The 12299-nt window shown below is 47.8% G+C and overlaps 1 protein-coding gene across 1 annotated transcript in view; it reads right to left on the reverse strand.

Annotated features, from left to right (window-relative positions):
* Positions 1 to 12029, reverse strand: part of PLCL1 (phospholipase C like 1 (inactive)) — a 300959-nt gene extending 288930 nt beyond the window's left edge. Inside the window, exon 1 of the mRNA XM_054972560.1 lies at positions 11952 to 12029. The gene's annotated coding sequence lies outside the window, so the exon portion shown is untranslated. The remainder of the gene's footprint in view (positions 1 to 11951) is intronic.
* Between the last annotated feature and the right edge of the window lie 270 nt (positions 12030 to 12299).

Genomic DNA, 12299 nt, shown 5'->3' on the forward strand with positions numbered 1-12299 from the left:
GTTCCTATTTGCACTCTGAAAGGTACAAACAAATCCTGCACAGAGCATCACACACAAGGTGAGATTTGAATGCTTCCACAAATTAAAGCAACAAAGAGCTTTTGTGTACACAGAAAACCAACAGATCAGAGAGGAAAGCAGAGGAGAACTCTAACTGGCGCACTACTGAACTGTTGACAAAAAGAAATTCCAAGCTGTGAAATCTCTCCTGAATATAATATATCTGCACCCGTACAGCCACATTTTTATTTAGGTGTACTGGTTAGAGCATCAGGTTAGGACTTATTCAAATCCCTCCTCTGCCACGGAAGCTTGCTAGGTGACCTTGGGCCAGTCACACACTCTCAGAGCCAAGCTACAAGTGATGCCTGACACAGATTAGACACTTGTCAGCTTCCCTCAAGTTTTGATGGGAAATGTAGGCATCCTGGTCTTACAGTTTGGCTCTCCATTTAATTAAAGTTCACAGAGACCCCCCACACTCACCCAGCGGAGGGGAAGAGGGGCGCCCAGCAAGAGCCCAACGCCTGCATTCCCCTCCCAACCGCATGTTCTCCCTTCCATAGACTGCCGCTCTCTAAACTTCTGTAAGCTGCAAGACCAGGACGCCTACATTTCCCATCAAAACTTGAGGGAAGCTGACAAGTGCCCAACCTGTATCAGGCGTCACTTGTAGCTTGGCTCTCAGTCTAACCTACCTCACAGGATTGTTGTGAGGATAAAACAGAGAGGAGAACAATGTAAACTATGTTAGGTCCCCATCGGGAAGAAAAGTGAAACATAAATGGAGTAAATAAATAAACATGCTGCTGCCTTTAAAAGAAAAAAGAAAATGTTTAGGGCAACTCACAAATAGAATTGCAAAGCCACCATGATAATGATAAAAGTTTACCCGCACAAAAACAATTTAAAAATCTTATATAAAGTATAGTGGCAGGAGTTCTATTCAAAAACAGAACAGAAGCATACCAGATAAAACAGTATTATACGGCTCTATGCAACATAATCAGTTACACTGTTTGCACAGAATGCGTTATTTTTATCATGTGCCTTTTTTTTGCACCTTGCTTTTCACATATTATATATACACAGTCAAATACAAAAGCAGTATTTTTGAAGTGACAAGTTTTAACACACACACACACACCCCAGCTTGGCTGTCCACTACTGCAGCTCACTGGCACAAAAAGAACAACCGATCGGCCCTTCTCACGAAACCTTGGTTAACTTGGCAACAATATTGAATTGCCGGAAAGCTGTGCCCTGCGGGGCTATCTATCCCCATCGTTCCGTATGTTGGGAAATTCAACCATCAGAAGCCAGTTAACCAAGAAGAGTCGCAATAAATGCATTCGCTTTTCAAGGTGTCTATGCGTTCATATTAAAATTTAGCACTAGTATATAGAATTCTAATAAAAGAACATTTGCCTCTGAGCATTCTTTGAAGAGAATCTTTGACCGTATTTATGAAAATATGCACACCCCTGCCTTTTCTTTTGGCTCAAGCCTGCTTACAGTAATAGTTAAAACATTACAAATGAAGACTAAAATGAAGTCAGGGTTGCCAGCTCCAGGTTGGGAAATTCCTGGAGATTTGGGGGAAGAAGCCAGATGAGGGCAGCGTTTGACGAGAGATCTCAGCAGGGTATGATGTCAATAGGGTTGCCAGGTCCAGGTTGGGAAATTCCTGGAGATTTGGGGGGTGGAGCCTGGAAAGAGTGGAGTTTGGGGAGGGGCCTCAATGGGGTATAATGCCATACAGTCTATCCTGCAAAGCAGCCATTTTCTCCAGGGGAACTGGTCTCTGTGGCCTGGAGATCAGCTGTAATTCCAGGAGCTCTCCAGCCACCACCTGGAGGCTCGAAGCAGAAAGGATGGCTGTTCCCGTAAATAGACTAGCAGAATAGAGATATTCTCACGGGAGACACAAAATTAATATATCTACACAATATACAAACTATTACAAAGTGTATTTAAAGTGCAAGTGCTACTGCTACTAAATAGCAGTAGCACTTGCACTTTAAATACACTTTGTAATAGTTAAATAAGTCTACAAAACAGGTAGGCACCATTTAATAATCAATCACACGTGGCATGTCAAAATTGAGCCAACCGGGCAAAATAAAGAGTCCAGTGAACGTATCACATGCTGTTGTTTCTTCTCATTGTTTTTTCTCAAACATCCTCTGCAATTCTAAGAAGCGGTTGTCTGTAGAGGCGATGGTAGAGGTTCCACGCCACGCCCAATCTGGGGCCGGCTGCATAGCACAGATTTCGTCCCTCGCTTCATCAGGGGCGTACAATCCGCTTCAATCTGGAAGTATAACCTTCAAAACTTAAACCCGGGAAACGGCGGCTGAGCTTTCTCTCGCATTAGCATGATCATTGGGCATCTCGCAAATAAAACGCATGCCTACTGTTTCGGCTGGCTACCTCTAGTTGTCTTCTGTGAGTCTCTCTACACGAGACATCTGACTTGTGAAGAACACGTGTCAGGAGATGCAATGTTAGGTAGGAAAGGATAGTTTAAAAAGACAGAACCGGCGGCAGGCAAAAGCGTTGCTATACGCTGGAGCTGTGTGAAGGGACTATGAAATGCCAGAAGGGAAACTTCAGCCCATTATAACCTCTTCGGGTCCAAGCCTGGCTTTGGAAGGCAGCTTCAGCCCATTTCCATTCCTGGATGCCCTCTGGTTGCAATCCCCCAGTTTTCAACTGAAAAAGCGAAACTGACAGAGCCTTTGGGGAGGAGGAGATGAAATTAACAAACCCTCATAGGAGTGATCTCCACCAGCTCTGTTTTTTTCAACTACGCTTCCCAGCTAGCATTGCATCTCCCCACACTTGTGCCAAGGCGTCTCGTGTAGAGAGCCACTGACACTCAGTCTTATAGGGTACAGACCCAAGAAAGGATACATCATATTTCTACAGTCTGGTGTACTGAAGACACATATTTCATTAAAGAAAAACAGATACCACCAGTCATTCCAATGCACATGCTCAAATGTCAGCTCAAGCACAGCTTGGGGTCAAGAGAAAAGGAAGTCAAGATTATAGTCCAACCTGATCAAATTAGGTTACCAAGAGAAGGTAAAATCCAGCAAACCAGCTAAAGATCTGGAATAGGGACCACATGAATCAAGTCTTAGCACAAGCATCCACATATTTATATTCCAAATGAAAACAGCATTACCTTTCCTCATATTGTGGTCCTGGCGATGTAGTATAATCTGGCACTGTTATTCCATTACAAACTGTGGGAACGTTTTAGAGTAATATTATACTTTCCCTTTACTGCTTTTCAGTTGAAATAATGCAGAATTCCCTCGGCAGCGAATTACATTATGCGTTTCGTTAATACTTTTGTGGTCTACCATACCGAGAATTAAAAGGAAAGAGGACTGCCAATCCTGTTCTTTCCGAAACAGAACAATTCTGAACAAGGGTCCGTCAAACTTCTCATCAGTCCACGTAATGGGATATCAGCTTGAAGAAATTAGACATACACCTTTCAGCAAGGTATGTACAGGACCGGTGCCAAGTTTTCTGGTGCGTGAGCCCAGGGGCAGCTTCAGCGCTGTTGCTGCCCCCACGCGCGCACAAAGCACACGCACACCTGGACTGCGTGATGACATCACACGGTAGGCAGCTGGGATGGCGTGCGTGCGCCCTCTCAGCCATCCTGCTCAGTTGCTCCATGCGCCGCCCTGGTAGCCTGCTGTGCCTGGCCTGCAGCTGCTGCGCCTGGCCAGGAGCGCATGCTGGCGGTGGCGGCGGCACCACGGGGCAGCTGAACGAGAGCTGCGGGCCAGGTGCAGCAGGCAGCAGGGGCGGCACACGGATGGCTTCACAGCCCTCCAGCGCTGCTGCCACCAGCTCCGTGGCACGCGCCCCCACCCCTGGCACCCCCTCTGGCACCTCAGCGCTCGAGGCGGCTGCCGGACCTGCCTCTATGGACACGCCAGCCCTGGACATGTAGCATCTGGAAACATTTCTCATACAGAGCCAAATTTGCCTCAGAAATCAAGCCGCTTCAAACACCAGAGCATTGAAAGGCTTTATTTAAAATGGCATGTCAAAACGTCCCATTGCATTTTGTGTGAACGAGCAACGTATCGCAAGGCCGTCTCCCATTAGCAATGACAAGTCATCCCGCGAATTTATTTTTTCATGGGAGCTTGCTTTGATAAGAAGGTTTTGATGTTTGGGGGAAGGCACGCAGTAGCTGAAGATGATAGTGTTGATAGAAAAAAGCCAACAAGATCTCGAAATGCCAGCACCATCCCACAGGATTACTAGATTTAGACACGTGGAGTGGAATGGAATCCTACGACACTAGTGGCCGTTGACTCACAGGTCAGGGCCCTCACCTACCTCACAACCTCTAGAGTCAAAAACTCAAAATATCTCCTTCCACCCCAAAAAGATGCCTACCGTTCATACAGAGCTGCTATACCATAGGGGTTAGGTGGTCGGCCTACAAATCAGCACTCTGCTGGTTCAACTCCCACTACTGCCCTGGGTAAGCCGCTCATCTCAGCCCAGCTCGCCAGCTGTATTGTGGGGATAATAACAACACTCACTTTGTTCACCTCTCCGAGTATGACACTGATCTGTCCAGAAAGGCAGCATGTAAGCACGCTGTTATTATTATTTACCCCCCTTAGAAGCCCTGGTAAAGCAAGTCAAGCAAGCCCCAGCTCTGTATGACTCCTTCTTGTATTCAAATGTCTGCAATCCACACCCTATAGTATTATTTATTGACCATCCCAGTGGCTGATCGTCTTGATTGACACCATGTAATCAGCCTCCAGTTTCAGTGAGAAAGTTGGACTTTAAATAAAAATTTTTAATGCATACAAACAACCAGCAGGGTGACCCCAGCAGTCCTCCTTTAGCTCAGCATCCCATTTTCTACACTGCCCAAGCAGACGCCCCGCCCCACTCCACCTGAGCATCTGGGATTGAGACTAATGCCTTTGAACATGAAAACCGATGTGCTGTGCAAGAACAACAGGGGGCCAAAAAAAGAGGCAGAAAGCAGGAGAAAGGGGAAGAGTTGTATGCTCGCTGGCCCGAGAAATTTAGGCCGTTGAAGGAGACAGTTCAACGTGTCCTCAAGATGTTACGTAGGCTGCAAAAAGGCTGGGAGAGAAAGCTATTCTTTAGTTTAGCCCATAGAAACAGCGTTCAGAATCACACAGTCCAAGCTCCGCTGTGCAAGTCGCACTTAGTTCAATTTCTGGCAGCCTAAGTTTTGGTTCATAAACATAAGTGAAGAAAACCCAGAGACAAGATTTTCCTTCTGGCAGCGTCACGTCGCCAGCCAGACATCCTAAAGATCTAAATGCCCTAACCGCAATCTGTGAAGAGCACTGGCTGAATGAAATCAAGCATTAAATTCTCTTTTATCAGTAGGTTTTGAAAGGCTAAAAACGTCAGCGAGCTGAATGTTGCTCCTTGAAGCCAAAACAGCCTATTAGAGAACGCCGCTTGAGTCGCTTCCCCAGACAGGAACTGCCTCCCAGCTACTGAGACAAAACAGGATTCCTGCTACTCAGACGTTCACATCGGTTCTTCCACTGAGAGCCAAGCTACAAGTGATGAATTACACTTGCATGGCAAGTGAACAGACTCGCGTGTATTCCTCCCTGTTCACTTGCCATTCACACTTGCTCTCCACTTGATCAAGTGGAGGGCAAGTAAACAAGGAGGAATACACGTAAGTCTGTTCACTTGCCGTTCAAGTGTCATTCGTCACTTGTAGCTTGGCCCTGAGCCACAGCCAAGATGTTCATTCAAGAGCTCAATGTGCCTCCGACCTTCCTCAGCCAAGTCATCTCACTGATCTTGTACCGTGCATACAAGCTGCCAGGATCAAGCCTCACGTTACAGGCAACTTCATACCCCAAAACAATACAACACAGTTTGTTTCTTTGTTCGAAGAAGGGACGTTGAGTAAAAGCAGCGATGCGGTTAGGTCATGTTAGTCTCGGGACATAATGGTGTTTTGGTGGCACATACACCCCGCCCCCACCAAAGATGCTAACGAATACATGAAATGCAAAGCGAAGAACGTACATTCAACAAGCTTGCCATTGTCTCCACAGCTTTACATACCCGGTCTAACTCAGTTCTACGCATGTGTGCTCAGACAAATTCCACAGAGCTTGAGAGTTACAACTTGCGTCTGGGCAGGGGGGGGGGCTGCCCAGCCCATGAGCTGACTCATCATACATCTGCCCCAAAGGCACCACCAAGTGGTAGGGTTTTTTTCTTCTGCTCAACATCTGTCCTTCCTGGTATTCCAGATGGATGTTAACAAGGAAACACACACAACTGCACATCCGAATGCTTCCTCATCTGAAAAAACAGCTTTTAGCTTAAGGGTTATAGCATGGGGTTGGAAGGAAGACCTGCCGTGCACTCAGAAACCCTGATCCCCCCTTCTACTGTTCATTTACACTGTATTCTAAGCCACTTGGGGTCCCCTTTGGGGAGAAAATTGGCTTATAAGTGTTTATTTTTAAAAATCTCCCGGCATTTCCAGCCACGTGCCCCTTTGGGGAGAAAATTGGCTTATAAGTGTTTATTTTTAAAAATCTCCTGGCATTTCCAGCCACTCGGGGTCCCCTTTGGGGAGAAAAGTGGCTTATAAGTGTGTTTTTTAAAAAATCCCCTTGCACCTACCAAGTTCTGTTGGTTTTTCATATGGTAGCATTCAAATATGCAGCATTTGCTACGTATAAGCACAGCAGCTAAGAGAATGAGAGCCAAGCTACAAGTCACGAATGACACTTGCCTGGCAAGTGAACTGACTCATGTGTATTCCTCCCTGTTCACTTCCCATTCACTTGCTCTCCACTTGATCAAGTGGAGAGCAAGTGAATGGCAAGTGAACAGGGAGGAATACAAGTAAGTCTGTTCACTTGCCGTTCAAGTGTCATTCGTGACTTGTAGCTTGGCTCTGAGTTGCAGTCCGAGTCCTGAGTATAAACTGTGCCTCCATTTCCAATCATTTGCGGAGCTGCATAAAAGAACGGCAGAAACAGGACAGGCGGTTTCAAATTATGCTAATAAGCATTCAGTCTTCTGCACAGACTACCATACTTGGTCCTAACTCTGTAGTCTTAGGAAGCTAGCAATAATCAACAAGAACCCTGATTACTCTTGGAAAATGTGCGATGGAGCATGAACACAGAAGTCAGTACCCTAAATCTGAAGGATCAGGAAAGCGTTGGGGCCACCAACAAGATCTTCTACAGATCTTACGGAACAGTATCGCTTTCCACACCAAAATTAGCTGATGTCCAAGCACTTCTTCTGGGGCAGAAATTCTGCCCCTCCTTCCTCCAGTCCAAAGAATCAAAATCCTATGTCTCCTCCAACCCCTTCTGCTCATTCTCTTGAGAATATTCACCATACCACTTTCAGATCCGGACAGGGAAGTTTTAAAGCAGATGGCAAGGAACAACTTCCAACTTAGCCATAATAATTCTCTCTGCAGCTGTATGCAGAAGAATTTAGAGACACTGGGACTCTTGTAGACAGGGGGGAGAGACTCTGGAAGGAGAAATTACAGGTGGGTAGCCGTGTTGGTCTGTAGACGAAGAGCAAGATTTGGGCTCAGTAGCACCTTAAAGAGCAACTAGATTTCCAGTCTCCAAGAGTCAAAGCTCCCTCTGTCAAATATGAAGGAGAAGGGCAGACAGGAAGCCACCAGGCTAGATAAAGATCTGACCTGGGGCAAGAACACTTGGGGTGTATCTTGTAAACAAAGCAAGGCAAAGCTGAAAAACAAACCAGACTGTCATCCGCACACAAACACAGAAAGACATGAGAGAGACCTGGGAAAGGGGTACTTGAACAGAGATGAGGGGGAGATCACATTCCCTTCTGCGAGATGAGAGCTTCATTGGACGAGGCCCAGAGCTGCACATCATGAAGTGGAACAGCCAGCCACGTAGCGAGAACCCCCAGATCATCAGCAGGAACGCAATGGCCCATGGGAGCGTTCTTCGTTAGGGACAATTTACGCTCGACCCTGACAATAATCCTTTGAGACAGACTAGGCAGAAAGAGTGATTCGACCAAGGCCAGTGACTTCAGGGCTGGCTAAAGACTGGAACCCCAAGCATGGCCACTACACCAGATAAGAAATAAACATCCAGACGGGTCAAGCGAGCAAACACAGGGTTGACTTCTGAGCTCTCGTCATGAATTACCCAGTGCCTGGTTTAGAACCTTCCCATTCACTACTCTAAGAGCCAAGCTACAAGTGATGCCTGACACAGGTTGGACACTTGTCAGCTTCCCTCAAGTTCTGATGGGAAATGTAGGCAGCTTGGCGGAATGTTGGACAAGTGACAGTTGAAAAGTCCATTGGACAGCAGTCAGAAAGCCAAGCTACAAGACCAGGACGCCTACATTTCCCATCAAAACTTGAGGGAAGCTGACAAGTGTCCAACCTGTGTCAGGCGTCACTTGTAGCTTGGCTCTCAGTCCTGAGTAAGGGGAAAGAAGACCTTGGCTTTTTATCCAAAGAGAGTATTATTTTCTCAGGGTTTTGTTTACCTAGAAGATACGTGTTTTTTTGAAAACTAACTCAAAATAAAGGATTCATTGTGAGTCTCACAGGCACACAAACATTAGCACAATTGTTGTACAGCTGGATAATCTCTGACCCAGTAATGTATTAAAAGTCCCAGAATCATACTTAATATTAAAAAAACCTCTGTCCAATAATTCTGCTTTTCTCAGACTTTATTTTTCAAGAATTTCAACCACCAACTTCTCTCATTTTCTGGGAAAGATCACACACCAGCAAAGAGCACAGCTTTCTAACTAGTCTACAAAGAACAAACATTGCACAAAATTAAAACACTCCATACATCCAAGAAAATTAGTGTCTTAACCAAGATTCTTCAAACCATTTGTCACAATTCAAAAGTGACAAATTGATCCTACTAAACAACTTCATAACGCTGTCCCCGCAGTTAATTCTTCATGTAAGCAAGCATGGCTGAAGAATATGAACGCACATTTCCACATGACAGTGAGCCAAGCTACAAATGACGAATGACACTTGCCTGGCGAGTGAACAGACTCGCGTGTATTCCTCCCTGTTCACTTGCCATTCACTTGAGCGCAAATGAATGGCAAGTGAACAGGGAGGAATACACGTGAGTCTGCTCACTTGCCAGGCAAGTGTCATTCATCACTTGTAGCTTGGCTCAGTGTCAAACGTGACTGTTTCCTTTCCTGTGAATTCTGCCCATGCTTTAAAAGGAAGGGGGAAGTCTTGGTTGCTGATACTTGATTTTTAAATTGATACACATGAAAACTATACTTCCTGTTCAAGGCTATCCCATTTCTACCTTGTCCGGCCAGCCTACCACAGACTCCCCCTGTGAGGTGTTCAGCACAGCAGTCGATTAACAACCATCAGAGAGAAAGCAAAATCTGTCACTCGTGAGCTCTGACTCTCGAAAGCTCATTCCTCGGTCTTTAAGGTGCTACTGGACCCAAATCTTGCTGTTCTACTACAGACCAAGGGCCAAGCTACAACTGACGAATGACACTTGAATGGCAAGCGAACAGACTCACGTGTACTCCTCCCTGTTCACTTGCGCTCCACTTGATCACGTGGAGCGCAAGTAAACAGGGAGGAATACACGTGAGTCTGTTCACTTGCCGTTCAAGTGTCATTCGTCAGTTGTAGCTTGGCTCCAAGACGGCTACCCACCCGAAACTATCAGTGCCCTTGCTAATTTCTCTCTAGCTTAACTTGCCCTTACTCATCTCTTTCTTCACCCGCTGCAAACTGGGTACCCAGCAAGTATCAAATGAGTTAAACACAGCTGTTATCACAGATTCTCTTCCCCCACACTTCATTTTTTCCTTCCCTGTTTTGCGCACACACCCAAAAACTGAATACAGCTTGGTTTTCACCATTCTAAACCACTGAAGAAGATCCTCAGCCCCAGATCTGTATCAACGTCTTTTTTTTAAGAAAGTGTTCTGCTGCTTAAGAATCTGAAATCTCAGAGTAAAACAGGAAGTACTTCTGTTACTGAGGACTGGATCTACTTCTACTACAGGTAGATGAACTTTTTTTAAAAAACAGCTTTTTAAGATTTAAAACAGGTTTTAACTCCAACTGTAGCATCACAGCAATTCAAAGTATCTTAAGGCAACAAGCAACGAACAGTCTACCAATTTTGATACAGGATTTGCAGTAACTACCGCTATCCTAGACAGAACTAATTAACTTAATGGGATCTCTTCAGATGTAGCATCCTTCCTAATCCTTTTGAAAGCTCATCAGTTGCTGCTACCATAGCATGCAAAAGGGAGCAATAAACGCTCCCTGAACAGCCACAAGCAAAAAAGTTACTTCCAGAGGAGATGCAGTTCCCCCATGGAAAGAAAAGAAAGAAAGCAAGGTCGCATCCATTGAATCTGAAATGCACCCTTGACCAGCCGTACTTCTGACAGTTTAAAGAAAATCCCAAGTCTGAGAGCCAAGCTACAAGTGGCAAATGACACCTGAACGGCAAGTGAGTGAACAGACCCACGTGTATTCCTCCCTGTTCACTTGCACTCCACTTGCTCTCCACTAGTGATTAAGGGGAGCGTAAGTGGAGCGCAGGTGAACAGGGAGGAATACATGTGGGTCTGTTCACTCACTTGCCGTTCAAGTGTCATTTGCCACTTGTAGCTTGGCTCTCACATGTATTCTTCCCTGTTCACTTGCCCTCCAATTGCCCTCCACTCTATCACTACGTGAATGAGCGGAGGACAAGCGAACAGGGAGGAATACACGTGAGTCTGTTCACTTGCCGTTCAAGTGTCATTCTTCACCTGTAGGTTGGCCCTCAGTTTGTCATTGGATCCAGATCTTGGGCCCCCAAGTTTGGCAGTGCATTCAACCCCCTACACTACAATATCACAGCCCATTCTTTTCTAAATAAATTGCCTGGAGGGCATGAGGTTCATCACTTATGGCACAACACCATCTTTCCTAAACCGCGGCCATCACGTCAGTCATAGGAAGAGCCAGAGATGTGACTGGCCTGAATTAAACAGTCCTTTTCCGGCAAAGAGCTGGTTCCCCTTATCTGGGGCACTTTCGGTTGGGGAGCCATGTGGGTCTGCAGTAGAAGAGCGAGATCTGAGAATCCAGTGGCACCTTAGAGACCAACTAGATTTCCAGGGTAGGAGCTTTTAAGATTTTGAGAAAGCTCATACCCTGGAAATCTAGTCGGTCTCTAAGGTGCCACTGGAATCAAATCCTACTTTGTTTTGCTCAAGCTTGAAACCAAAAGGACGCACCACCGTTGACAGATGGAGGGAGCAAACACGTGTTCTGCTCCCCCCCCCCAACCCCGAATCTGCCCCTTTTCCTGGACTGCACGGGTGCTGCTTTTTTGCATGTGGCTGTTTCACATCAGGGACTCCGGAGTTTCTTTCCCTGCATCAGGGACATCTCCCAAAAGTTGCAAACCAGGCGGAGGCGAGGGTGGGGGGGCTGCTCCTGAAATCAAGCCAGCCCCTCGGATCCCACTCCTGGGCACAACGACAGCAACACGCACCGCACCAGAGCCCCTGCACAACCGCCTCCTCTCGAAACCAGCCTTCCTCCGCCGCGACCCGTGTTTAGAAACAGCATGTCCGCCTGCTGAGGGTTGCCAACTCCAGGCTGGGGAATTCCCAGGGATTTGGGGCTGGACCCTGCAGACGGAAGGGTTTGGGGCAGGGCAGGTCCTCCGCGCCATAAAGCCCACCCTAGCTGGGTGCCACTTCCTCCGGGAGAACTGATCTCCGTGATCTGGAAAGCGGCGGGGATTCCGGGAGGCGCCCAGGCCCCGCCTGGAGGTTGGCAGCCCGCGCAGGGTCCCCGCGCCGCACACGCGAGTCGGCCGCGGCGTCTGAAGGACGGCGGGTCCCACCTTAATGATGCTGCTCCGCCGGGGGGTGGCGCGGGCGGCGTCCAGGATCTGGGCTTCCAGGTCGGCGGCCGGGGCGACGCCGCTCCTGCGCTCCCTCCGGCGCCCGCCCGGCGCGTCCGCGGCCCCGGGCTCCGGCCAGGGCTCCGGCTCTTCCTCGCCCGGGGCGCGCCCCGGCCCCGGCGCCGCTCCCGCTCCCGCCATCGCCGCGCCTTCAGCGGCCCGGAGCAGGCATGCCCGCTCGCCCGGCCGCCGCCAAGCAGCTCCCCGCCAAGCGCCGCTGGCTCCGCTCGGCGCCCGGCTCCTTCTGCCAGCCCCGCCTGAGCGCCGCCCGCCCGGCCACTCAGCGGA

Source organism: Eublepharis macularius, chromosome 2 (assembly GCF_028583425.1).
Source record: "Eublepharis macularius isolate TG4126 chromosome 2, MPM_Emac_v1.0, whole genome shotgun sequence".
NCBI lineage: Eukaryota > Metazoa > Chordata > Lepidosauria > Squamata > Eublepharidae > Eublepharis > Eublepharis macularius.